Here is a 27,485-nt window from a genome sequence, read left to right on the forward strand (position 1 = left end):
GCACCCCCTCCCCCCCAATGATGCCCAGTCTCAGCCTCCGTGCCCAGCCGGCCCCCTTGCCTGGCCCTGCCTCCTCTTTCAGGCGTCTTCCCTGATTACCTGCCTCCCGCTGCCCAGTTAGATTAGCCGCTGGTCACGCTGATTGCAACTGCTTGGTAACAGCCTGCGTCTCTTCCTGGGCTGTGAGTCAGTGCAGCCCCGTCTACTGGACAGAGGGAGCTCTGGTCCCTGGTCCCGTCCCAGGCGGTTTTCTCATCTGTAGCCGTGCTAACAGTGATGGCGAGAACAGCTCTCCACCTGCAAGGCCTGGTGAAGGATGCTCAGTGGATGTTTGCTGCTTCAACCCTCCTCCCACCCCACTTGGAGTCTTCTCTCCACTCTGGACCAATCCTACACATCTCTAAACCCCAAAGCCAGATGAAGTGGGTTACCAGCAGACGGGTTCACTGGTTGGTGGAAGAGGCGCAGCCGCCTGTATGGAGGCAGAGATTTCTCAGGGCTTCCTCCATGCCAGGGCCAGGCATCCACTGGATTTAACACCCTCTTCAAAGTGTCACCCCTACCCCAGCCACGTGACGTGTGGGGGTTAATTTCCCCCCCCCCCCCCCAAGGGGTCTGGAAAGGACCTATGAGATTTGGCCGCATCCCAGGCCCCAGTTCACAAGGGCAACTCCACAGACAACGCGGGGACTGAGCATGCTCCAGGCCAGGAGCCTGTAAGGCTGGGGGCTTCTGGTCTGGCCGCTCGCACCCCTCACAGGCCCCGCGGGCGAGCGGGCGGGGCCAGGCTGAGGACCACGCCTCCGGGCACTGGCGCAGCGCGGCGGCGCGGCAGCGGGAGCGCGCACAGAGCGGGAGGACGGGCGCGCGGCGCGCGCTCCAGGCCGCGGGGGCGCGCTGTGCGCCGCTGCGCGGGGTCTGGTGCGTCCTGGCAGGGGAAGGAGCAGCAAGGGCGCCGAGGGAGCAGAGCCCGCAGGCGGGCGTCCGCGCAGCCGCCGGCGCTTCTCCGTGTCCGCAGCGCATCCCCTTCCTTCGCCCCGTCCGCTGCGCGGCTCAGGGCCCGTTGGCCGGGCCGCCCGGAGGCCGCGGCCGGCCGGGCAGCTGTTGCGCCCAGAGGGGGCAGCTGCGGAGTTCCATAACCATAGCAACCGCATCAGCACCGCGGCGGCGGCGCGGCGGGGAGGGCACAGCCTCTCCCCTCTCCTCCTCCAGGCGGCCGTGCTGCCCCCGGACCAGGGACAGAGACCCGCTCACAGGTGCCCCGGCTCCGAGGCCCGCCCGCCACCGCTGCAAGTGCTGGCGCTGAAGACGGTGACAGAGGAGCCGAGGGACCCGGAGTGGCGGCCGGAGGCGGCGGCAGAGGGGGGCCCTGCGGCGGAGACAGGTAGGTGAGAGCCCTGGCGGTCCGAGGCGGCAACTCTCTCCTGTGTCGGTGGCTGTGACGTTTCTGGAAGCCTGGTTGCTAGTTGGATGGTTTCTCTTACTTAACAGGGATTCCTTCTCCTCTGGTCTCGGGCACATCTGGGCAGGTCTGGAGAGGCCAGAGGGGACATCCGATGGGGAGAACGGGGTGAACGGGGGTGGGTCCCCCTCCGAAGTTCCTGATGGAGGCTGAGGGAGGAGGGAGCACATCTGGACCCCGAGCAGCAGGTCCTCTGAGCCCTTGAACCTGGGGCAGGTTGGGGTGAAGGGGCAGTGGTAGCGGTTCCCTGTTACCCGGAGGCCAGTCTAGCTGGGACTGGGCTGGGGACGGGGGTGTGTGGGGGGTGTCACTGCAGCACAGCTGTGACATGCACAGGGACCGGCTCGCCCCAGCCCTTGGTCTGGGAAGTCAGCTACAAAGCCAGCAACTGCAGGGATGTGTAGACAAGGGGACTGTGGCTGTTTGGGGGCCCAGGGGCATCCCTGAGTTTATTCTGTTATTGCCTTTGGCTACTGGGGCTGGGTGGGAATAGAAACAAGATTATAAATTAGCAGTCATGACGCCCCCCCCCCTTCTCCTCACCTCTTTTCTAGCCATCCTGCACCCCCACTATTGCCAGCAACACAAGACAACGGGGTATAGGGACACCCCTCCTCTCCCCACACCCCTCTCCCCGGCCACCCCTGGGGGCTCCAGCCATTGGCAAACTCTCCCACATTCAGACGCTGCAGGATCCGCCTCAGCTCCGTGTGAACCAGGGAGCACCTCCCACCAGGCTTCCTGCTCTGGGTGCTAACAGATGTGTCAGCAGAGAGGCACTCGCCTGCCCACCGCAGCCATGGGCTGTTAGCCTCGTCCGCAGCCAGAGGAGGGGCCGAGGTCTGGGGGCCATGCCAGACCCGCTCAGCGGGGCCAGGGCCCCGGACGCCTGCGCAGAGGGAGATCGGTTAGGGGAAGCAGCTGTGTCCAGGCTGTTGCTTACGGGGAAGTGGGTCTCGGGGCAGTTTCCGGATGGGCGGTCATTGATTCTTCTCTATGCCCCGGCCTCCGGGCGCAGTGACAAGCCCCAGGTCCATTGGGCTTGTGATTTCTGCCGTAGTTAGTCCTGTTGCCTGAGGGGCGGGACGTGGTCTGCACTTCACCGGGACTTGTGTGGTAATGAGGACGATATGACTGTGTCCCGGGCAGATGGTAAGGTGGAGAGAAAGGATGGGGTGAGTTCTGATCCCATCCTGCATCTGCCGCGTGACCTTGGGTGTCCCCACTGACTGAGACGCCTTTCCTCCGTCTGTGGAACGGGGCGCTGATCCTCCCTGCGGCGTCCCTGCTCCGGGGCCGTGAGTGACGATGGAGCAGGAGCACAGGCAGGGCTGTGGGGACCTCACGTGCCCCGCAGATGGAAGGAGTTGCCATTCTTTTCAGAAGAAACTCCAGCCTTGACCAGCAAGCAGACGTCAGCTCTGAGGCGGGAGCACAGATGATGGCTGGTGACTCAGTGGAGACGCTGTGCTCTGGTCTGAGACACACTCAGGGAACGGAAGTGGCCATTGTCGGGGGACAGCATGTCATCTCCTTGCTCACAAATGGTGAAGGTCAAGGGCTTTGGCGTCACAGGCAGGACCCGTCTCTTTGGGAACAGGGGGTCTGCTCAGCACAGGGCTGGCTGAGCTCTTAATAGTGCCAACAGGGTCTGCACACGGTGGGGATTCCACTCGCTGTGGTTAGGTGGGCACGTTGGACACATAGGCTCCTTTCCTTCACCTGTGCTCCGTCAGGCCCGGTATATACCGGCTGTTTGCCCGCAGTGACTGAGTGCCCGCAGCTGGGCGTAATGGCCAGGGGACCACAGTTCTTAGACTTAGAGCACATGTGTCAAACACAAGGCCCGCGGGCCAAATCCGTCCCGCCAGGCCTTGCAATGTGGCCCGCACCGCGCTGTCATCACTGCACTCCGCTGCGTTTCCATCACAATGACAGTTTATGACTGTTCAGTAAACCATTCGGCCCGCGATTTAGGCTGCATTTTAGATTTTGGCCCCTTCTCTGATTGAGTTCGACACCCCTAACTTAGAGGAACCGGGGCTCACTCACAGTGAGTCCTGCTCCTTGATACCCCTGCTCGCTCAGGCCAGTCTCTGTCCAGAATGACTGACTCTCCCCTTCGTCTTCCCTTCAGGACCCAATGCCTCTTCCTCTGGGAAGCCTTCCTGACTCTCCCTCTGCCCCCACAGCGCCTGGGACCACTCTGTGACGGCCTGTGCGGTGTCATGCTTGCACACATGCCTGTCCCCGCTCTCGAGTTCATGCTTCCTAAGCACAGGAGCCTCCCCCTGATCTACACGGTCATGGCCCAGCAGCCGGTGCAGCCACGGCCATGGTCATGGCCGCTGAACGAGGGAATGAGCCTGGCTGGCCACATGACCACCAGCTCCGGGGGCAGCTGGCACAGAGGAGGTCCTAGCCGCTGTCCTCGGCAAAGGGTGTCCACAGGCCTGGAGGTGCTCGCTGGGCTGCGGTGAAGGATTAGGCTGGCCCCCTGGCGCAGAAGGAAGGAAAACAGAAATGCCTAGTTTGCCTTAAAATGTTCATTGTTTGTTAAGTGGCACTTCAGGATAATAGAGTGTGGAATGGCCTTCGCATACCGCTTGCTGAAAACACCGATGAGAGATTTTAAACTTTAAATGGATTTCCTTCCCTTCCTTTCCTTGACCTCAGCTCCAGTCCAGTGGGAAAGCAAGTGGTCAGATTGAGAAAACCTTAGTGAGGGCGCTATTTTAAAAGTGATAACAGCCAACACAATAGCTGTCCGATATGAACGAATCAAAATTACACCTATTTTTATTTTTTTGTCGGATCGGCAAAAATACAACAAACAACACACCTAGATTTGACTCTTGGCTCTGAGGGAACACAGACCTAGGATGCCTGCTTTCTCGTGCCTCAGTTTCCTCACTTGGGAGCTGTGGATGCTTATGGCCATCTCACAGAGAGGGTGAGGGCTGGGAGTGGCCAAATAGCTGTGCAGTCTTGGCAGTCTCACTGACTGCAAAATGCATCTTAATTTTCCTTATTATTTTCTTGTCCTGAAAGAAGGAGCCAAATCTGTGTCTAATGCACACAGCCTTGGCCAAGATGGCGGGAATCCCAGCTCCCCCACTTGCGAGCTCCCAGTGACCTTCAGCACTCATCCCCAGCCCTGGCCTTATCTGATGTCACAATAATGACCTTTCTGGGGGAGGGAGGGGGGGCTTGGGGAGATGCACATGAGGACAAGCGCCAGGTCTGGCACTTCCTTCATGAAGTGACAGACGTTTCCAGAAATTTTTGAAATGCCCCAAATGCATTTTTTACCTTTGTTATCTGCCTGTCGGGGGGGGGGGGGGGGGGGAGAACTGAGAAGATAGCGATGTACCCCATGGCCCACAGCTCCGACCCCCTCAGGGCCCCACAGGTGTGGAGTAAGCTAAAGATTCAGGTTTGCGAACAGCTCCTCTGTTGGTCTGTTCTCCGCACTCTCTGCGCCCCATTTCTTCTCTACCTGCCCTGGCTGATGACTCCGCTGGCTCTTTCACCCTTTAGAGTGAGATGGGCATGGGTTCAAATCCCAGCTCTGCCTGCAGCCAACAACATATCTCTTTTTTGGGGGGAAAGGCACTTGTCAGAGTACATTGTAATACGTGGCCCCAAATAGGTGATTAATCACTGGTGCTTCTTTAAAAAAAATAAAATATTGATTTTGAGAGGGGGGGGGGAGAGGGAGAGAGGGAGAGAGAAACATTGATGTGAGAGTGAAATCTTGATCAGCTACCTCCTGCACACCCCACCTGGGGATTGAACCAACAACCTTCTGGTGCAGGGGATGACACCCAACCCACTGAGCCACCCCAGTCAGGGCGAGTGTTTATTCTGATTAAAGACTAGCCTGCATACTGCAGTATCAGCTAAGAGGATGGTGAGGTTGACATTCCACTGTGGGCCCTGAGGAACCTGGAGGAGACTCTTCCTCAGAGGGCACCTCTGTGGGGTGGACCAAGGGGCTTTCATAGGCTCCATAGCCGAACACTGGGTTGTGATGCAGGAGCTGGGAGATCGCCATGCCCCGGGAGTGTCTGCGCGGCAGGCATGCGGGCGCTCAGCAGTAAGTCACGTTCACAAGTGGCAGTGAGTCCCCAAGGAAAACGGAATTACTGTCCGGAGAGGCTGCTGGAACAAGGCAGGAGCATAACTCCTACACAAGTCCCATCAGAAGCCGCTGCAATTAAATATGAAAGAATTTGCTGTTCTGAGGTCTTGGTAGATGTTTTCTGAGAAGCTGATTTCTGGGTACAACATCACACTGAGCTCTGACTGCAGGGTGGAGGGCGGGACTGGGGGGTGGTGAAACTGTGTTGGTCTTACATCAGAATATAAAATGCACTGGAGGATAAATGGCTTTTTTTAGTCTGTTTAAAGGAAATATTTAAAGATCAGATTATCCTTGGAATCTTGTGCCCAGGCTAGCATAGCAAGCTCAGGATTTAATGTGCCAGCCTGTACCGGCCCTTCCGCAGGATAAAATGAATATTAATACAATTGTTTCTGAATAACAGGATGAGATTTCCTTGTGCGCTGTTTCCTCTCTTCTTTTCAAAAGCCTGTGGATACTGGAAACAACAGCAAAAAAGGTCAGAAACCCTCTCAGTGATAGGTGGGGTTGAAGTCTGTGGTATAGTGGAGGTGAGGAGGGAAGCTCTTTCTAAGCACCTACTACGTGCTAGTGACCATAGTCGGTACTTCCCTGCAGCTAAATTTATTCATTCTCCATGCAGAGTTCTTGCTAGCCCCATTTAATGCTGAGAGGACCGAGGCACAGGGAGGGGAAATGATTTTCTTACAGTCCCACAGCCAGCAAGAGTGAAAGCCTTGCCCTAGCCAGTTTGGCTCAATGGATAGAGCATCAGCCTGTGGACTGAAGAGTCCCGGGTTCGATTCCAATTAAGGGCACATGCCCAGGTTGTGGGCTTGATTCCCAGTTGGGGGTGTGCAGAAGGCAGCCGATCAATGATTCTGTCTCATCATTGGTGTTTCTATCTCTCTCTCCAACTCCCTTCCTCTCTGAAATAAAATTATGTATATATATATATATATATATATATATAGAGAGAGAGAGAGAGAGAGAGAGAGAGAGAGAGAGAGAGAGAGAGAGAGAGAGGGGGGGGAGAGAGAGAGGGAGAGAGAGAGAGGGAGAGAGAGAGGGAGAGGGAGAGAGTGTGTTGTTTGTGCGCGTGCGTGCACTTGTGCGCGCCCGCCTGAACCTGACCCCAAATTGGCATGATCCCCGCATGTCTTCCTTCTCAGCTGTCCTATAGATGCTCCTTGTGAAGGGCATTTAAACCTCAGCTGTTGCTCATAAAACAAACAAAAACCATATTGAGAAACCATTTCATCAAAGCATGTGGCTTCTCACCATTCAGCTGTGTGGATCTGGGATTGAACCTGCAACCAGGGCAAGTGCCTGGCTGGGAATTGAACTTGACCTCCTGGTTCATAGGCTGATGCTCCACCACGGAGCCCTGCTGGCCTTTGTGAAATGTGCAGAACTCGTCTCTCCCAGGGCTGTTTATGGCAATGCCATCGCCGGGGCTGGGTCCTGGCTGCCAGAGCTCACTCTGCCCCTAGCTTTATGCATGCTGATTGACACAGTGCTCGGATTGAATTCAAAGGATAAAGTTACAATTGAATAGAAAGGTCCTCTCTCTCCCTCTCCCTCTCCCTCTCCCTCTCCCTCTCCCTGTTCCTCTCCCTCTCCCTCTCCCTCTTTCCTTCTCCCTCTCCCTCTTTCCTTCTCCCTCTCCCTCTCCCTCTTTCCCTCTCCCTCTCTCCCTCTCCCTCTCCCTCTCCCATCCCCCTCCAGTTATTGGTAGGTAATAAAAGGAATAACACTAAACTAACTACCAGTTTATTTATTTTCACTGCTGTTTGCTAATTGCGCTGACCTCCCGGCTCTGTGCTTGGGCATTGCTGCTGTGTTCTCCTGGCCTCCCACAGCTGCCTTCAGTGCCCCGAGTCTTTAGGAAGCTGCTTCAAAAGATGTCAGGCTGCCTCTGGCTCAAGCCCTGGCTTTGATTCTTTGGAGTATTGTTCCCATTTCAGGAAGCATTTAGAAAGGAAATGGCCCTGGGATTTGGTACGTGTGTTTCCATGCAGAATAGGGATCTGTAGGGGCAAGAGCAGGGGCTGTACCCTAGAGGGGGTGGAAGGCGTCCCGGGGGTGCTGTGCATCACCCTGTAGGCGCCGTGGATCCTCGGGGGTTTTAAGCGCGCAGATACACGGCGCCAGAGGAGTGGCAGCCTCGCCCTCAGGACAGCAAGAAGAGCGCCACTGCAAACCGCCTGGCAGTGTGGCACGTGTCAGGTTCTGTGCAGCCTGCAGGGATGTTGTTAGAACAGAAATTCTGTTATGAAAATGTTCACTCACCCAGAAGAGTTGGAAAATAAGGCATGACACACCTACAATTTCTACACCTAGATTCAGTCACCTTTAGCATTTTGGAATATTTGCCTTCTCTGCATATGACTGCATGCATATTTTTCTAAATCACTGGAAAATACATTGCAGAGATCAGGACAATCCAATCCAAATGTTTCATCACACTCAGCCAGGAAAAGCTAGTCTTCGGCCTGGCTCCAGGGGCGATGTCGCAGTGAAGAGAATGGAAAAAATATTCCCTAGCACCTCTGCTCCTCGTGAAAAAGGTGGTCTATTAATGTGAGTTTATTTCTGGGTTTTATGTTTTACTTCATTGATCCATCCTCCCCTCACGCACCAATTTACTACACTCTTCTTAGCTTTGTAGTAAGTTTTGAAATTGGGTAGTGAGTCCTCCAACTCTGTTTTTCTATAATACCATGTGGGCTAGTCTGTATTTTTTGCCTATCCATATGAACTTTAGGATCAGCTTGTAAATATCCATAAAATAACTTGATAGGATTTTGATTGGAATTGAATTTGTAGTTCAAGTTGGGAAGAATTGATATCTTGACAATGTCGATTGAGACTTCCTATCCATGAACATGGAATAGCTCTCCATGTAGTTCTTCGATTTCTTCCATCGCAGTTCTGTGCTTTTTCTCATATAGATCTTGCATACATTTTGTTAGATTTGTGCCTCTGTGTTTCATTTATTGGGTGCTGTTGTTTTATGGAAAATGAATAAATGGCCTGGTAGGCAGAGAGGAATGGGGATGTTTGATATTCAGTTGCTGGATGAAAGTCTAAATGTGAAATGAGCAAAGTCTTTTAAGGGTAACAGGATAAAAGTTAAGGTCGCTTAGGACACACAGATGTGCGCTAGAAATAGCCTGCCTGGCTATTTTGGATAAAGAATAAAGACTTATATAGCCTATCCATTGAAAAAGGAGAATTGCACGTGCGCACACACAGACCAGTTAATGAAAGCATCTGATCCAACACGGAGAGCTTGGCACCTCTCACTGGACACCAGCAAGCTGCCCCCATAGTTTGCTCCTGAAATTTGCAGAGCTGCTGGACATGTCTTAGCCTAGGGCCCACAAATTCCCCTTCCAATCCTCCACCCAGAATACTGACTATGGGAGAGGACAAGCCCGTTATCTTATAAAAACTCCCACATGCTGGAGTTTTCTGGTTGATTTCTCATAATGCCCCTTCCGGTGGTGCTCTGCCCCCTGTATTTCAGAAACTCAAAGCAATAGTGTCCCCTGGGACATCTTGTGGTGACACTGTCCGATGGTGAATTCCTATGGTGAATTGTCCACTGCAGCCACCATTGCCACAGGTGGCTCCTGAGCCCCTGAAATGTGGCTGGTGCAGCTAAGGAAACGGGCTCCCCCTTTTCTCCAGTAACTTCAATGGGAAGGACCACGTGTGTCTCATGGCACTGCTTTTGGCCCAGATGGAGCGGCTCGAATCAATCCAGCTTCGGTGTTTCAGGGAGCGCCTCGGGGAGGCTTAAATGTGTTTTGCAGCTTTAAGGGTTCGGGCTCTCCTGGCCTCAGGTGCACACGAGGGTTATCCTGATGTGCACACGGACACGGTGGCATCTGACGATCCCCCGGCCACGCTTTGCAGGGTCTTGTGCAGGCGGACAGCACAGGAGGTTCTGATAAATGTGACTGTTGGGGAGGAAGGATGCCAGAATTTGGCCGGCCACGGACTGATTCAGGACCGCCTCCTGAGCGAGGAGATGGATTACTGGAAAATGTCACCACATCTTGTCTGGCGTCTGCCTCCTCTCCCCGCTTTATCACACCTCCCGAAACACACATCTTCACGGATAATAGGGGTGTCTCACCGAGGACACACAGCCTGCTCCTGAGTCATCGGAGCCAGCGTGTGTGATGGGGCCACACCGTCTTACTAAGGGAAGAAACACACAGCTACAGCGATGGGTGCAGAAACCATGTTCTCTCGTCCCCTGAACTAGCCACAAACTAAACAGAATACCCCAGCCCTCCATCCGGGTACTGAGTAGCTTTCAAGCCAGAAAGATTTCCTCCTCTTTTGTATTGATTTGGGGGGTTGGGGGGTGGGCAGGGAGAGAGAGAGAGAAGCATCTATTTGAGAGAAAAAGCATCAATTGGTTGCCTCTCTTTAGCACCCGAACAAGGATCATACCCACCACCTGGGTGTGTGCCCTGACCAGGAATCAAACCTGGGACCCTTTGGCGCATGGAATGATGCTCCAACCAGCTGAGCCACCGGCCAGGTTGCAAAGATTTATTATAAGCCCGTCTCCTTGCATTGGCATAAAGACATCCACCCCTTACCTCCCAAGCTGAAAGACAGTGTCACTGTTGTTTTAGGTTTTTAATTCAGCTGCTGAGTCGTGCATTTCTCCAGCAAACATCGGTGGGCAGAGCACATCATCCAGGGGCCATCTGGGGGCTCTGTCCCCCCCGTGCGCCCCACCTGAGCCCGGCACTCACGCCCACAGGCGCACTTTGCTTTCTTGTGCGGTGTTCCTCCTCAGGCCTCTTTCTAGCTGCACTCCAGGCTCGCTCCACTCAGCCCCAACCTGACCTATTTCTCGCTCCTGACCGAGATTCTGACCCGCGCTCTAACTGGGTCACAGTGCGGCTGTCCCGCGCCGGGACCTTGTTGGCGTGTTGCTTTCGGTGCCAGGGGAGCGGTGTGGAGAGCGGGGCAGGTCTGCTTCTAGGCGTCCGGGAGCACCGGGCTGTGCTGGGCGGAAGCAGCGGCCAGGCCTGGCTCCTGGGGGAGAGGGGGGGTGTGGAGGTGTGAAGAGCACGGCCCCGGGACTCTGCTGGCGTGTGGCATCGTTCAGGGCACAGGGCTCCACAGAGCCGAATGAAGATCTCACGTGCTGGTGGGCAGAGGATAAGAGAGTTGTTGAGAGAGGCAGCTAGGCAGAGCAGACGAGCAAGGAACCTATGGACGTGGGTGGCCCTGAGTTGCCCTGGCAGCCTGTCCCTCACCTTGGCGTCTATGGAAAAGGCATTGGCCCATGGAGCCCCTTGCTGCACCTGTGGATTGGGGTAGGCCTGACCCCTCCAGGTGTGTCGGAAGGAGCCCAGAACGCCCACCAGGAAGGGGCTGACGGGGAGCCACATGCACATTTGGGGTGTAGGATTCTGACAGAGACAGCCAGAGAATGTTCCTCCCTTTCCCCACATCTGGGCCTGCTGATCCTTCTCCTCCCCTCCTCCCTGCGCAACCTGACAGCCAGCTCTCCCACAGCAGCCTCTAATTGTCTTAATTGCATAATTGCCCTGGAGCCTGGGATTCCAGCTTGTTGCTGCTTCTCATTAATTGTTCTTTAGTTTAAACAGTGAGAACAGCTATCATTTCCCCAGCTTCCGAATGCACCCTGCTCTGGCTGAAGTGTTATGCCAGCCGGGAATTCCACGGCCAGGGCGCAGGCGGAGGCGGCTCTGTCCCTTTAAGGGCCTTGGTCCAGGCCCGCAGCGGGATGAGATGTGGCTGGGCACTTCATGTGAAGTTCCAGCGCCTTGGGTGCATTTTCTCTGACACTTGTTTTTCTAGTGTCTGGGCAGCAGGCCCGCTGTTCCCGCCGGAGGACCGGTGGCGAGGATGGCAGAGCACCTGAAGTCTTCCACTCGGGTTTTTTCCATCTCCCACTGCACTGCAGCGTGGGGAGCCTCTCTCCGCCCTCCTTTCTAGCTCATTCCGCACCCCCCCTGGATTCCAAGGCCAAGTCTTCATGGATCAGGGTGTCCCCTCCAAAAATGTATACACGCAGTTTAAATGATGGTAGAGTTTGTTCACATACAGTTCGTTTTTCAAAATGTAAAGGAATCTAGAGGAATGAATCATTTTTTTGGTTGGCGCCTGTTTTCAAATTGAAGACTGCTCTGGCCCAGGCCCTGCTGATAATGGAACCGCAAACATCAAGAATCATTTCCTGCTGTATCTGTGCGCCCCTGATTCATCAACTGTTGCTGGTTTTGTACCGTGAGCTTTATCTTTTATGCATCTCCATAAAAGTCCAGTGGATAAATTTTCATTGTTCAAAGCTTAATCTGGCTTCACCCAGTATTTCAAATCAGACCCGAAAAGGAGTGAGAATTAAGTGAGTTAGCTGTTAGAGTGTCTGCATTTTTGGGAGGGACACCCTGTGTCCTAAAAAGATGTATACCTGCCCCCCCCCTCCCCCCCGTGGTTGACCACAGCGGGGAGCAGGTCATCCTTGAGTGTGTGCTGGCTTTGAGCAGAACCAGGGACCGTGGGGTGTGACTATGGCTGAAAGAGGGAGTCAGGCTGGGCTGGGGCCTGACATCGTCAGAGGGGGCTGGGGCCTGCAGGGACCGAGGCTCGCTCTCTGGGTGTCCTCTCTTGTTAAGCAGAGTCATCCTACTCGTTCATGGGGCTCAGCCAGCGCACCTGCCATACTGGGGTTGACACCGTCTCGGTGTGAACTCCTCCCATGACTTTTACCAGGATCCTCTCTCCCCTCCTCCCCACCCTTCCAGGCGGGTGTGTTTCACGCTCTAGGCTCCTATTGTGGAAGAAAGATGCCAGCTCCCGGGACTGTGGGCACCTGGGTGAGCAGCGTGGCACTGGCTTGTATCTCATGGGCTCAAAGCCCGAGAGCCCAGGCCTGGCTCCCCACTCTCTCTCTGCTTCTGAGCTAATTGTGTCCTTGGTCTGTGCCCCAGTCCTCCCCCCCCCCCCCCCCCCCCCCCCCCCCGCCCCGCAGGACTGAGGGGCAGCCTCTGCCTCCCTCCTGGCAGCTCTGAGGACGCAGTGATGCAGAGTGGCATGTCATGGCTCAGCGAGGCTCCCACAGCCAGCGCAGCACTGCAGGGGAGGCAGGGAAACAGCAATCGTGGAGAGGATGCTCCCTGGAGCCCAGCTCAGATCCCAGCTGCCTCTCATTAACCCCACCAGGTCCTCTCCGCAGGGGAGGCAGGAGGAGGCCCTGTTACTACAGGCGCCTCTCAGCGCCTCTCAGTTCCCGCGGAGGAGCTCCCTGGGGCTGGAGGCACCCAGGGCCACGTGTTCCAGTGACTGTTTCCGTTCCCTCTCCCTGTGCAGTGACGTCCTGGGGAAAGCTTCCCGTCTGTTCCTTTCATTTGTCTTTTCCCATCTTCATTGCGCTGTGTTCTCCCGAAGCTTCCCGGGGGGATTTCCCTGACCCTCGTTCCTTTCATTTCCCACCTCAGAGGCGAGAGGGAAGGGTCCGGGAAGGGAGCGGCTCAGGTCTACCCATCCGTCTCCCTTCATCTGAGGCTGCGGATCGAGGGCGAGCGGGACGCCCGGACCTTGGCTTTTGCCCCGACAGCGCGAGATCCTTTTCATCTTCTCTCTGATGCCGGAACCTGGGCTTCTGAGGGGTTCGGGGAAGGTGGGATGCGCCTTGCGGAGTCTATTCCAGCGAAGATGGAGGCTGGGCACACGAAGATGATCTTGTTTTCCTAGCGAGGTGCTGGGTCTTCCCCAGGAGCCGGGGGGAGGGCTCCGGAAGCGCAGGGAAACCCACTCCGCCCTTGAGGACGGGCTGCCCACGTGGGTGCCAGAGAATGCCTTCTCCCTGGGCTGGCACTTGGGTTCAGTAACAGCCGCCAATCAGACAGCAAACCCCTCGTCCTCCCCGGTGCCTTTCTCCAGACTCCTTGTACCCACGTCAGAAATGCATTTGGTTTTGGCGAAGTGGAAGCCGGCAGCTGCCAGATGCAGAGGCTCCGGACCAGGACCTGGCTTTCGGGGTCGGGATTCGCACGCGGTCATTCCGTGGGTGTGGGCACAGTCCGAGCATTTCAGCCACGTACCTGCTGATACTCATGAGGGTCCACAGTACAAACCTGGAGCTTCTCATGGTTTGTGGCTGTGGGGGGATTTTGTAGCTCAAACCAAAACCTAAGGGAGACCCAGCGAATCCCGGCTTTGACCCAGATCCCCTTTATGTGTGAGATGGCACGGTGGTTGACTCATTGACTCATTTTTTTCAACGCATTTACTGAGTGCCCACTATGCGGCTGCACAGTGTTTGGTCCTCACACACTCTTCTGAGTAGATGATTCATTTCCCTCATTTTCTAGAGATAGAAATGGAGGCTCGGAGATGTCACTGTCAAGGCCAGCAGCCTGTCACGTTGTGGAGTCGGCAGACGGCTGGGCGTTTCTCCAGAGCCTGGCCACAGCACCCTCTTTTTGGCCTCCCCAGCCTGATGCAGCCCATCATGAATTATGGAGTAAGCTGGCTACTCAGAGACTATATATCCACAGCAGCGACACCTTCTTAATTATTTCCTGTCTCTTTCCATTCCTTCATTCATCCATCCAGCCATCCATCCGCCCACCCACCTACGCATCCATTCACAAAGAGAGCCATGCCAGGCAGGGAGAAGCAGAAGTAGTTGGTCTATTGGACTTGCATGCTTTTGTCGTCCTCAGTTCCTCATCTATGAAATGGGAATCATTATAGCCTCCTTGTTAGGCTCTTGTGAAGGTTAAATGAGGTGATGCACTGAAAGTCTGTAGACCATGTAATGCTCCGGCCCTTAGCGATTTTCATGATAGCATTACTGTGTATTATTATTATAATCTCACATGTGTCTGGAATTTATGAAGAGAGGTACCAGGCCAAGGACATGGAACTCACAGACCAGGAGACCCTGGTTAGCCTTGGACTTGGGTGACAGTTGTGTGGAATGTGGGTCCAAATGTCGCGTTCCTTCCTCTGGTTCTGGTCAGAGATCGTGCTGAGCCAACAAGGCAGAACCAGAGTCACTTCCCAGGGACACACTTAACCTCCAAGGCCCTTGGGAGGGACCCATGGAATAACAGCATCGTGTTTGTGGTATTGGAAGCAATCTTACTTCTGCATTGAAATAGGTCCCACTGGACTCCTTCCTGCCGAAGGTCACACAATCGCTCCTCACTTCCCCCTCAGCGGATGGGACAGATCATTCCATGAAGCTGAGCCTCCGTTCTCTCAATCATCACCAGGCAGTGCTCATCTGATTCTTAGGGTCTCAGTGAGACCCTTCCTCTACTCAGCTTGTTTCCAGAAGGCCTCCTGCCTGCCACACCCTGGGCTGGAGGCCGTGATGCAAGCTGAGCAGCAGTGGGCAGAGTCCTTGTCCTCGTGAAGTCGAAGCCTAGTGAGGAGCACAGGCTGTGCCTGGGTACTGTACAGGGAGCCTGGCACATAGTAGGTCCCTAGGAGTGTGCCATTCTCCTCTCTATAGCTTGCGAGTTCTGTGAGCCAAGCCAGCATTGGTCGGAGCCTTCTCCCTGAACATCAGCTACATCTATTGCTGGTTGGTTGACTAGATGTTGAACAAAAGAGGAAGGAAGGGTGCCAAGGTGCCCCTCGTACCTGTGGCTCTGTGCTGTGCTCAGTAATGGAGAGGCAGCAGACTTCTCTCTTGTTGTTTCCATGTTTGTCACTGTTTCAGTGATTGTTGCCAATCAGATTCTCCCCAACCAGAGGGTTTCAGCTCCACTACCCTGTCCCTGAGTCCAGGTGGAGTAAATACGTAATGAATTACTTGGAGAGTTTTGAGAATAAACACGCCTGGGCTGGCTAGTTCGCTGTTGTATTTGTGCATCCTGCCTCCCAGGTGCGATGGAGGAGTTCAGAAAGTCATTCTTTTGGTTGGGCTTTCATTTCCGCATCTTGATTCTTGTAGTAAAAGGCGCCAACACTTGAGGTCCCCCCCTAACCCCCCCTCCCCCAGCACTGAATTCACACACAAACTCTTGTTTCCTAGCTTCTTGGAGGACTGTTTTTTGGAACCCGTATGAATAAAAAAATTTAAAAAGATTATTTGAGTCAGAGAGACTAAATCTCAAATTCTATCTCAGCCACCAGCTCTGGAGCAGCTGCTTCCAGTCCCATGACTTGGGGTCGACCAGATGTCCGTCACTCAAAGGTGATAAGAGACACAGCCCTTACTTCCTGGTTCCATATTCCCACCACACACACACACACACACGTTGTCTGCAGGGAGGGCCTGGTCGGGTCATTCTGTTTCCCTAAATGCAAGACTCTGGCAGCACCTGACTCCCATGGGAAGCTACTGTCCGGCAGTAACCCACCCTAAGGTTAAACCATGAGATGACAGGCATGTCCTATCGGAACCATCGCCTGGCCCTCTCAGACTAACCAGTGGCAGTGCGTTAACATCAGTCCATTTCTGAAAGTCCATCACCATCCTTCCCTTGTGGAATCTCAGAGCCCATGGCAGCGATTAGCCCGTGCCCTGGGAGCTGGGACTGCACTGCGCGGCGAGGCCCCTGGACAGGGACTGTTTGCTGGGGATTCATTCCTCAGGGGAGCTGGAGAATTGAAGAGCTATTACTTTTTACATTCTGCAGTCGTAATGTCCTGGCTACCCTCCAGAATCACTTCATTCCGATTGTTTCTCTCTCCCCCCTCGTTTTATTTGTTTTGTCTTTGGATGGAGGTTAGGGGAGGATAACATAGTGGATAAATATATTGAGTCTCCATCTGAAAAGTAGAATCTGAGTCCCAGCGACACACAATCACTGGGCATTTCAAAACCTGTTGAAAGGGGATGGCTAATAGCATCTCCATGAGGGATGTTGTAAGCACCTGCACATAGTAGGTGCTCAGTAAATATGTGTTAAGAAAGAGAAATATTAAACATAGACACATGCACACACACACACACACACACACACACACACACACACACATAGTGACCCATAAGGGAGGTCCTAGGACAGTGTCTGGCAGGCAGCAGGTAAAGCGTGCATTCCTAGTTTCCGAAGAGGCCCTGCCATCCCGGTGGCTGATGTGTTTGTGCCCCACACCATTCCTTGGGAGGTGGTGTAGCGGGAGCACATGAATGTGTGCCCAGCAGAGGGGTTAGGGTTAAACTAGAGAGAGGAGCCACGAAGTACCAGGAGAATCTCAGGCACAGAGAGTGCCCGAACCAAAGCAAGTCCTTCCCCTTCCTGTTAAAGTGCTGGTACAGCACCCCATGCACAGGATCGGGGTCTCTTTATGGCATCCCATCAAAGGGAAGCCCCATGTGCTCCCTTTCCCCATACCATGTCCCCTTCTCCCCTTCTCATGTCACATGGCTTTTCCTTTAGGGCTGAAGGAGAGCCTGTGCATTGAGGCCACACAGCACGGTAGGACTGGAGTGGGATTTGGGATTGGGATAGCAAGGCTCAACCCCGATGGTGCCATCCGTGACTGGTTACTTACCCCTCCAGCCTCCTTTATTGCCCTCTGTGCGGGGCTTCCACATGCAGACCGCACGGGGCTGCTCTGACATGACAGTGGGCCATCCATGGGGCGGGGCTGTGTGACCTGGAGGAATAGCATCTCTGTGAGGCCCTCAACAGCGATGTCCATGGATAAGCGCCCTGGACACGCTGCCTGGTGGAGCTCCCCGTGGACAGATGGGAGCCCTCCAAGGCACATGGAATGATCTCATCTCCATGAAAGCTAACTGAGATCTGTGTTCTGTAAAGGCTGATGGTCCGGGGAGAGACAGCCCAAGTCAGGCAAATGTGAAAGCCACTTGTTTTCTCAGGTATTAGTTAGTGAACAGAAGTCCCTCCGTCACTGGTGACCTGTTTGCATGGTGACCTCTCCCGCCCGCCCGCCCACCCACGAAGTCTCTGTGGAAATGACAGGGGAAGAGTATCATTCCATTGGAAGAGATGAGATGCTCATGAGTCAGATGCCGCTCTCAGGAAGCGTGGTGTTAGTCATCACCATTTCATCAAGAGCCGGACCAGGATGTGCTTAGGGCCGCTGTGTGCCAGGCACCGGGGAAGCACAGGCTAAAGGGAAAGAAGCCGTGGGCTTGGCTTCTTCTGGGGGGTGAGGTGGGGAGAAGATCTGAAGCAAAATTGTCAATGTTACAAGAGTACCCACAATCCCACATAAAGTATATATGGGGTGAGGAGGAGGTAGGGGGTGGTGGTGGTGGGGGAGAAATAGAGAAATACAATTTTGAACTATGTTTGTGTGTGTCGACAATATACATCTCTGATACCTCGATCAGCTTTGGGGTGAGAAGATGCGGACAGGATGCATGATATAAGGTTTAAGTTCCAAATAAAATAGCTTCAGTTGTCAATTACTTAATGTAAACTAATTATCTCTCACAAAGCAAGGGTAATCTATGGTGAATGTATAATAGAAGGTCCAAGAAAGCTGGTAACTTGTTGATTTTAGAACCATGCCTGGAATTCAGTATGTAATTATCTATTAAGTTAGTTAATGCATTAATTAGTGGTTATATTGCATTCTCAGCCTCTTATAGCTGGTCTATACAAATAGTTTGTCTCCAGAAAAATGTGAACTTTCCCAAAACTACTGTCTTTATGAGATAAAAACTTTCCAACCCTATGTGATTCTTCATTTAATTTCTACTTGAAATCCAAGGGATATGCAAGATTTATGGCTAATTTTCAATCATTACAAGCATATTTTCCATTATGTAGTCGAGCCTAGATATAACTTGTGCTAATCCCAATATCTGGACATCTGGATCATCCATTATCTTTCTTTTAAGAATGGGTCATGTTTTCATATTTCCTCTCATGTTGAACAATTTTGGACTCTTAGCTATTGTGAATGTTGTGTTGTGGAGATTCTATAACATTCTTCTGTTAGTGTGTTTTGTTGTGATGATGTTATTTGTTGGTTTGCTGTCGTGGACAATTAACTTGATTGAATTCAAACAGCAACCTCTGCCTTTTGGGCAGCACTTCGAAGGTCAGGTCAGTTATTTTATCCCAAGTCCAGCTGCTCCCGGTTGGGGCTCAGCCAGAGGTTTGGACAGAAGGAGGACGTGGAATGTGTGGCTTCCCTCTCTGCTTCTTTCCTCTCTTGGTTTCTCCCTCACTTTGCAGAGGTTGAAGTTGCCCCGAATTCTGTCTTCTTGTCTTTTGGGCCCAAAATACTCTAGTCTTTTATGGACAGGGTACCCTGTCCTGCTGCAAAAGCCTTAAAAACAGGGACCAGGGTTGCAACTTGAACTAGAGTTAGGAGGAATCAGCATTTAGCTGGTACTTGAAAGCACTCAAAATGCTCCTTCCTTTTATTATCTTTTACTATATTTCCCAACCATTGTCTGCAGTTTTGCCACGGAAGCAGAGTTCCAAGAACTCCTGGGGAATCCGCAGGATCCTGCACTGAGCAGATGACACGGCGCCTGCTGCCTCTGAGATGAGAGGTGTGGAATTGGAGGAGCTCATGGCCTGAGAGCCCCTGAGTAACACTCCCCAAAGCATGTGATAACAGAACTGCGGTCTGAATTGCCTCTTATTCTTAGGGTGTCGCGGTGCTTTACAAACATGCCTTGCTTGAAGCCTTTTGGGTTAATGAATGTGAGCAGATTTCCCAGGAAGAGAAGGTGCCTATTTCTGTACTTTCGATGCTTTTCACAGGTGAGTGCCCAGAGCTACCAATAAGCGCTTCACCAGTTAGCCGGCTCTGGCACGGGCACACCAGCGTCTTGCCAGATGTCATGGCTCTTCAGTCATAATGAGCACGTCTGTGACTCCGGGAACCTGATGGTCACATGGGAGCATTAGTGCATCCGTGTACCAGAGGAAGGTCAGATGTGTGCCTGGCCCGTGCTCTGTGTGTTGGTGTGTTTCCTCCCGGTGCCTCCATCAGCAGGCCCACCCTCACTCTGTGCTGCTAGCGGTGGCTCTGACCTTCATTCGACAGCTCAGGACACTGAGGCTCCAAGCGGCTAGTGATTTGCCTTGGGTCTCCCCACGAGGAAGTAGCCGAGCTGGGATTGGAACCCCTGTATCTGACCCCTATTCCTCTATGCTTCTTCTCTGACAATGTCACTGTCCAGCGTTCCTGTGTTTCCCCCATTCCTAAATTCCTGGGAGTGTGGCGTCCTCGTCAGCGGTAGAGCTCATCTCAGACCCTCCGCCTTGCAGGAGCTCAGTGTTGGAGGTTAGCAGAGACGAAGGGAGACTATCGGGGAGTCGGAATGGGGGGGCCCTTGCCAAACAGGCCCTGGCACTTAGACTTCATCCTGCCCTACGCCCGGTCCCATCTGCTGGCGGCAGTCTTCAGCACGCAGTGGCCCAGGGGCCCGGGGAAGGGTCCCCCGGCCTCCCCAGCACACCCCTTGGGCAGACGCTGGGGCAAACTCATGGTCAAATGTTATTCTCCCCCAATCCCTCTGAGGTAGTGCTCTTCCTTCTACAGAACCAGAAGCCAGCACTTAGGAGCATTACCAGGTGTCCCCCAGGTGGCACAGCCCTTAACGTCACTGGCTTGTTCAACTCCCGGGCAGGTTCCTGCGTCTCACACTGTTTAGAGAGCCATGTCCCAATGCGCCCGTGGCCAGCCTGTCTGGATGGAGCCAGCCCCGCGTGGACACGCTGTGCAAGGCTTTTCCGTGCCAGGGGGACACATGGCTGCTGAGCTGGCGTGGAGGCTATTGCCTCTCCATCCTGGTCATATCAGCAGAATGCAGGGTGCCCTTCCCCCTGCGCTGCCCTGGCCTCGCGTGCCACGTGCGTACGGACGGCCTTGCCCTGAGATAGCCCAGGCCTGAGGAAACAGTGCAGCTGGAGACCCACAGAGCCTCCCGCACGCTCTGCATAAACTGCTGCTGCTGCTGCTGCATGGGTAAGCAGTGCTTGGTATTGTGATTTGAATAAGTGGTGCAGTCGTGTATCAGTGTGTGTGGATACAGTAGTGCTGCAGAGCTAAGAGGCACTCCTATGCGAGGATAACACCCTAAGCTTCCCACGCTCTGGTCATCCACTGGACACAGGTCCTAGCAGTTTAACTTAGTGGACAGAGCGTTGGCCTGTGGACTGAAGGCTCCCAAGTTCAATTCTGGTCAAAGGCACATGTCTGGGTTGCAGGGCGTGCAGGAGGCAGCCGATGAATGATGAGATCTCACACACACACACACACACACACACACACACACACACGTAAAAGAACCAGGCTTAGGTGGTAACCCCTCCATATACGGAGAGCAGATTCAGAGATGATTGGCTTCCCAGCTGCCAGAGCAGCACCCTAACACGATAATAGACACGGACCCAGCCATGTTTGGGGGAGCTCTGAGTGCCATTTCCCAAAGAGACCTGGGGTGTGGGCTCCCTGTGTCACATTTCTCATGGCGGGGTGGCACAGGAGCCCCGGAAGCATGGGATCGGGGCCTACCACACCTTCATCACACCCCACATCCGCCTCTCACTAGCTGTGTGTGCTTCTGGGCCAGCGAATGGCGTCTGTAAGCTTCCGGTTGCTCATCCATCAAATGGGAATGGTTACAGTGACCTTGACCCGGGAAAGGATAGAGCAGAATCATGGACAGGGCAGATGGCTCAATAGGTGTCACCTTTTAAAAATTGTCTTTATTTTTAGCTTTTCTGGTTAGTCTTACACCCAAGAAGAAGGCAGGCTCAGAGCTGAATAAGTCCAAGCGCTTGAGAAGCCACATTAGATTCCTATTTAGGCAGCAATTTATTTCTTTTCTCGGGGGAAGAAAAATTAGACACTTGCTTCTAAAATACGAAGAGGGTGGTTATGATTCACCACATGATTCAGAGAGGAAGCGGGAGCTAGCGCACAGCTCAGCTGGCTCACCTGATAACACTGCGTCCTTGAGGCTGGCGCTGGCTGGCGCTGGGCTGAGCACCCAGCGGGGAGCAAAGACCTGCACGGGCAGAGCGGCTGCTGCGAGGACCGGGGTGGAGAGGGGGCTGTCCCCTGAGCCCACCTGCCCAGGGCGGTGCTTCTGGGCCATCTGCAGCTCGTCCTTCCCTCCGCCCACGTGGTTTCCAAGTTTGATTTCTGGAATCGGTGCCTGGAGCCAGGCTTCCTCCTCTCTGCCAGGGGTTCTTGTGGCAGCTCCTAACGGGTGTCCCAGCCCCCTCTCCAGCACACCTGTTCTCTCTCCTTCCTGAAGAGAATTCTTCAAGCATCAGTCACCCATGTTTGGGTGCAGCTGAGAAAAAAAGGCCATAGACTTGGGCAGTTGACATTTTTTCACCACAAAGACCTTCAGCCACCTAGTCTTGCTGAGCGTGAGTCTCGCCATGCCCGAAATCAAGTTGGCTGTCTGCTTAGGTTTCTTTCAGAGGATTAAGTGCGCCTGCACCAGCTAACACAGGTCCTGGAACACGGCAGGTGATCCGTACGTGCTGTTTGCTCTCCAGTGGCTCTTCGTTGCTGGAAGAATGTATTCTCACATTCTGGGCCTCCCACATCTGTCCTCCTTGCGCATCTGTCCTCCTTGCACATCTGTCCTCCTTGCGCACCTGCCCTTGAACATCTGTCTGCCACCTTCGACCATCTGTGCACAGCCCACTGCCTCTCCACCTTCTGCCTTAGTGTTCTGTCTGACTTTGAACTTTGCCCCTCGGAGTTCCTATCACTGATGAATGGGTAGATACCGTACCGTGGTCTTTCCATCCACATCCCTTTGGATTGGGTACCTGGACATTGCAAGAAAATCAAGGTCTTCTGAGACCCTATCCTCCCCAGGAAATCGAAGCAACTGATGCCACAGCCTAGACTACTACATCTGACTCCGCGGCTTGAGGAAGGGCCCGCGTGCCCAGCACACGGAGACTTTCTGTGAGGGCCCGGAGGGGAGGGGTGTTTGTTCTCACAGCTGTTGGTCCAGGTGTATCCCCGGAGCCGAGGCTTCCTCCCGGGAGGCCAGCAGGCTCTCGAGCAGGAGGCGCCGCTGGTCGGTGTCTCTTCAGGAAGACGCCTCCTTCGCTGGAGAGGCTGCGCCCTTGCTCCTCTCAGGCCCGCCGCTGTGTCAGCCGGTGTTAAAGGCGTTTTCCTTCCTTTCTGCTGAAGGCTGGGAGATAGATGCGCCCCGTCCCCGGGGCCGCTGTTGGCAGAGAGCCCGGCTGCTAAACACATGGGCTCCTTTCAGGCCCGCGCTGTCCCTGCCTGGGGAAGGAGGAGTGAGTGCCCGTGCCTCCTGCGGGCTCGCCCGTGGCTTTCCAGGCGCTGCCGCTGCGGGCTGCCCTCAGGCGGGCCTCGCTGAGGAGGCAGCCGCGGCTCAGAGGGCTCCCGTCAGGAAAGGCAGAGAGGCGTGCTCCACTAGACAGGTGTGGGAGGATTGTGATGTCAGGGGCTCTGAGAAGTCCTGCAGCCCTGGCCCCTGCAGATGCCAGTTCCTCCCGAGTCTGCTGCACATGGGAACTTGTACAAGGTGCCGAGGAAAGAAAGGGGATTCCTCAGTAGCTGCTTCCACGTCGAGGTTCTGCCCGAGAGGAGGCGTCTGACCTACTTTCCCTGACTCATCTCTCCGCCACCGCCTCCTCTTCCACTCCTCCTCCTCTCATTGTCCCTTCTTCCCGCTCCCATCCGAAGGCAGTGGGTAGAGGTGAGCCTGGGACAGAGTATGGGAAACACTGGGCCTTCACCTATGGGAATGACTGGGCTTCTGGTCTACCACCTATCCCAGGCCCTGGAACTGCCTCTGCTCCCCCGATACTCCAGAGCTGAGGGTGGGCAGCCTGCCAGTCACACAGGGTCCCAGTGGTGGCACTGATCTGCCTTATGTCGGCAGCATTATTCCCCAAATCAGCCGTCACTCCCCACCCAGGGCTGGGTCTGCGCAGAGCCCTCCCTCGGGGCCCCTGAAGGGGGCTGATTTCTATTAACATCATGGCTCCTCCTCCCCACACCTCCAGCCTCTCCCCAAACCAAGAGCTGCTGTTCTGGGTCACCCGAGGCCTTCAGGGGCGGGAAGGAGGTAGTAAGATGTGACATCGAAGCTGAGCAGATTTAATGTGAAATCATCCAGAGAAGGACTATTTTTAGCAGCATCCTTCTGGCTAGAAATGAACCCGCATACCCTTGACAATCCAGCGGGGCCTCCTCCCTCCTCGGGGCCTTTCCTCTGTGCAGACCCGAGGAGGCCCCGGCCGGGGAGAGGAGGTCCATGCCTTGACTCCCCCGGGCCCGGCAGGTGCTGCCCGGTGGCATCTTCCATGTTGCAGCCGCTCCCCTGATGTCACACAGTCCCGGGGAGCCAGCTGCAGAGCCTGGCCTCCCTCTGGGTCTGTGAGTCTGGGAGCCGAGGGCGAGGTGCAGGCAGGTTCATGTGCAGGAGAAGGCCCCTCGCAGCCAAGAGTCTCTATGGAGGCGCTGGAGGCCGGGGTGCACCTCCTTAGGCTGTGAGCAGATGCCGGGCCCGGAAGGGCAGTACGCCTTCCTGCCAGGCACATGGGGGCTGCGATGGGCCGTGGTGGCAGTGCCACGCTCTCTGAGGTGGGGCTGTTTCAAGTGCCCGAGTGGGGTCTTCAGAGGAGAAGGTTCCGGGGACAGGGACTCCGAGGCCACTGCTGGAGCTGCCCTGTACGAGATGGAGACTGGATCTGTAGAGTTTAAACCAGGGTGGGGAACGTCCCGCTCTCGGGCCCAATGAGGCCGGCGAAACCATTCGGCCTGGCCCTGCCAAAGCATAGGGGTGAGTTAGTGACGTGCTGGACCCTATGCTGCAGGCTCCTTAAGCTGATCATCTCGTACGGCCCGTGAATGATGTTCCATGGGCGCTGGCAGGAAACTTTCCCCTCCCCGGGTAAACCAAGAATGGAACCTCTGAGGGCTGGGGGCGGGCGGCCTGGAAGTCAGAGCGAAGACACAACAAAACCGGCACAGCCCACGTGTGACATCAGTTGCTGTTTTCACTGGGCTGCTGGCTGTGTGAGTAGCATCATACAAGCATGCGTGGTATCGGAGGCGCATGGTTTGACTGAGGTGAAGCTCACATACCATCACATTTGAATGGTGCGATTTGTGACACTTAGCACATTCGCCGTGTTGTGCAACCACCGCCTCTGTCTAGTGCCAGACATTTCGTCTCTCCGAAGGACGCCCCAGGCTGTTAGCTGTCACTCATGGGGACCTCTCCACACGGGCCCTGGAAGCCACAAGTGCCTGTCTTTATATATTGATTTCAGAGAAGAAGGGAGAGGAAATAGAAACATCACTGATAAAAGAGAACCTTTGATTGGCTGCCTCTTGCATGCCCCACACTGGGGATCAAGTCTGCAACCTGGACATGCGCCCTGACCAGGAATTGAACAGTGACCTGGTTCAGAGGTCGATGCTCAACCACTGAGCCACACCAGCCAAGCCCACAAGCGCTTATCTTGTAGGGATTTGCCTGGTCTGGGTACTTCATAAGAATGGACTCCCCCAGTGCACATCCTTTGTGTCTGGCTGCTTTCCTGTAGCGTCCTGTTTTCCTATTCATCCGTGTTGTGGGATGGATTTTGCACACGGACCTTCCGGCCAGAGTCCTGGGAAATGTTTCATCAGTCACAGAGCTGGGCCCCTGTGGGGTCCCGATGCCTGTGGAATCTGAGTGCATGCGCTGCTCATTCAGTCCCCGGGCAGCTCAGGGCGGGCTGGGTAGGTGGCTCACTCACCACTCTGCTCTCTGACAAGCGGACTGCACACTGGCTCCGGCACAGGTTAGCTGGGGCCTGGGACCTGTTAGCCAAGGAAACCTCTTTTTATGCATGTTTAGTTGGTTTCCTTGGACCCTACTTGTGCCATGGAAGGCGCCACATGGGCCCACGGATGAGTGAGGGGCATGCGTTCCCTTCGCAGCAGCAGCGGGTGCTGCCTGGGGACAGAGCGAGGGGCGAGGCAGCATCCGTGTTTCAGGCGAGGGACACGCTCTGCTAGTCCATCTGCCCTGGGGCTGGAAGCCGAGTCTCATGAAGTAAGTTCCTTGTTCGCAGACAATACTGCCCCTGCGCCCAGCACAGCGTGGCCCTAACGTGCAGGCGGGGGCTACATGCGTGTCTAGAGAGCACTCCGCCTGGAGAGTCGCACCAAGTGCCCGCATGTGAAGGGCTCTGAGAAGCCCTACAGGAGTGAGGAATGACCTTCTTTATTGGGGTGGTTCCCAAACTTACATGCCCAAGAGCTTCTCTGGGAAAGAGACGCCTGTTCAAGAACCTGCTCACCCGGCGGCGTGGCTCAGTGGTGGAGTGCCAGCCGTGAACCAGAGGCCATAGGCAGGAGGCAGTCATTCAGCGATTCTCTCTCATTATTGATGTTTCTCTCTTTCCTTCTCCTTTTCTCTCTGAAACCAATAATATACATATATATATCTTAAATAGGACCTGTTCAGAAGGCAATCTGGGAGGCCATTTATGACTCCCTCCCAGGGGTCTGGAGGGGGAGAAAGGGGCGCGACACTGGCGTGTGGGGGTGGGGGCGGGGAGAGAGGAGAACCAGCACCCCACATCTGTCCCCTGCTTATGCCAGGACTGTGTTGAGCTCCTCTCACCCAAGGCTGGAAAGAGGCAGGATTCAAACACAGGTCTGTCCAAAGCATGGTCCTGGTCGTAGGTGGCTCAGAAAACTCCCTCCTGAGTGGACAGCAGTGCTCCTTGGCTCTGGACTTCACGGAGAAGGCGAGGGAGGTGGACAGGCTGACTAGGAGTGCTGGTGGCGACCTTGAGTTTCAGAAGGACTGGCACAGGCAGCAGACACAGGATGTGTTCAGTGCCTGCTTTAAAATGCAGCCCCTCCCTGCTCCCTGCTCCCCTCCAATTGTTGGCTTCGTTCACACTCTAGTGTGAATTACTCTAATTAGCTAATGTCTTCACACATAGCAAAGTGCTGCTTAGGCTTCTGGCCTAGACAGTTCCCTGAAGCAGGCCGGAGGCACAAGTTGGGAGGAGAAGCCAGCTTTGGGCGGGAGGGGCTCCTGGGCCGGGGCCAGAGGAAGAGAGAACAGTTTGCAGAGACAGTTGCAAAGACAGGAAAGGCAAACATTTATTTAAATGAGATGGTTGCATTCCAAACCTTATTTGAATGTGTGACATTCAATATGAGAGGCGTTTCTCATTTATCATCTATCTATATACTCTATCTATCATCTATCTGTTTAACTATCATCTAGCTCTCCATCCATCTACCTACCATCTGTCTGTATTTATCATCTGTCTATCCACATATCTATCTATCATTGATCTATCAATCATTCATCCACCCATCATCCATCTATCTATCTATCTATCTATCTATCTATCTATCATCTTCCTGTCTCTCTATCCATCCCTCCTGTCCCTGACCACAGAGTACAGGGCCTGCGCCTGCTGGGTGTGAGTGCTGGGAGTTGGGGGCTGGGAGGGTAGAGGCCCAGTCCAGGTGGGGCCCCTCAGAAAGCCTGGCTCTGCCCTCCCCTCTCCCCTCCCCCAGCCAGCTCCCATGCCTGTCTGCGCCGTGTCTGTGTGAACTGCTCCCACTTCACTCTGAGTGTCATCGGCCTTGTGCCTAGTTCTCCATGTTTACCTGGTGCTTGGTTTCCCAGGTGCTCGGCCTTCGAGGGTGTGGGCCCTGGGGGTGGTCTCCATCTCCTGCTCCCACTCACAGGTGGGGAGCGCATGGCCACCCCGTGGTCCTGTGACAGCTCCTGCCGAGTCCCCTGTGGTCCTTACTGTCCTCTCGTAGTTATGTGTGGTCACGTTTCCCTTTTCCCAACTCTTTTCTTGCTCATTCATGTCTCCCCAATTCATTCATGTCTGCCTACTGGCCAGTGTGGCTGCTGACACAGTTAATATTAATATTGGCTGAATGATCGAACGAGCCAGTGGT

The 27,485-nt window shown here is 54.5% G+C and overlaps 1 protein-coding gene across 3 annotated transcripts in view; it reads left to right on the top strand.

Moving 5' to 3' along the window:
- Positions 1-870: 870 nt before the first annotated feature.
- Positions 871-27,485, top strand: part of FAM135B (family with sequence similarity 135 member B) — a 65,114-nt gene continuing 38,499 nt past the window's right edge. For all 3 annotated transcript variants that reach the window (XR_006741527.1, XM_036437520.2, XM_036437521.2), the window contains exon 1: positions 871-1,384. The gene's annotated coding sequence lies outside the window, so the exon portion shown is untranslated. The remainder of the gene's footprint in view (positions 1,385-27,485) is intronic.

Source organism: Pipistrellus kuhlii, unplaced genomic scaffold (genome assembly GCF_014108245.1).
Source record: "Pipistrellus kuhlii isolate mPipKuh1 unplaced genomic scaffold, mPipKuh1.p scaffold_m20_p_14, whole genome shotgun sequence".
Taxonomy (NCBI): domain Eukaryota; kingdom Metazoa; phylum Chordata; class Mammalia; order Chiroptera; family Vespertilionidae; genus Pipistrellus; species Pipistrellus kuhlii.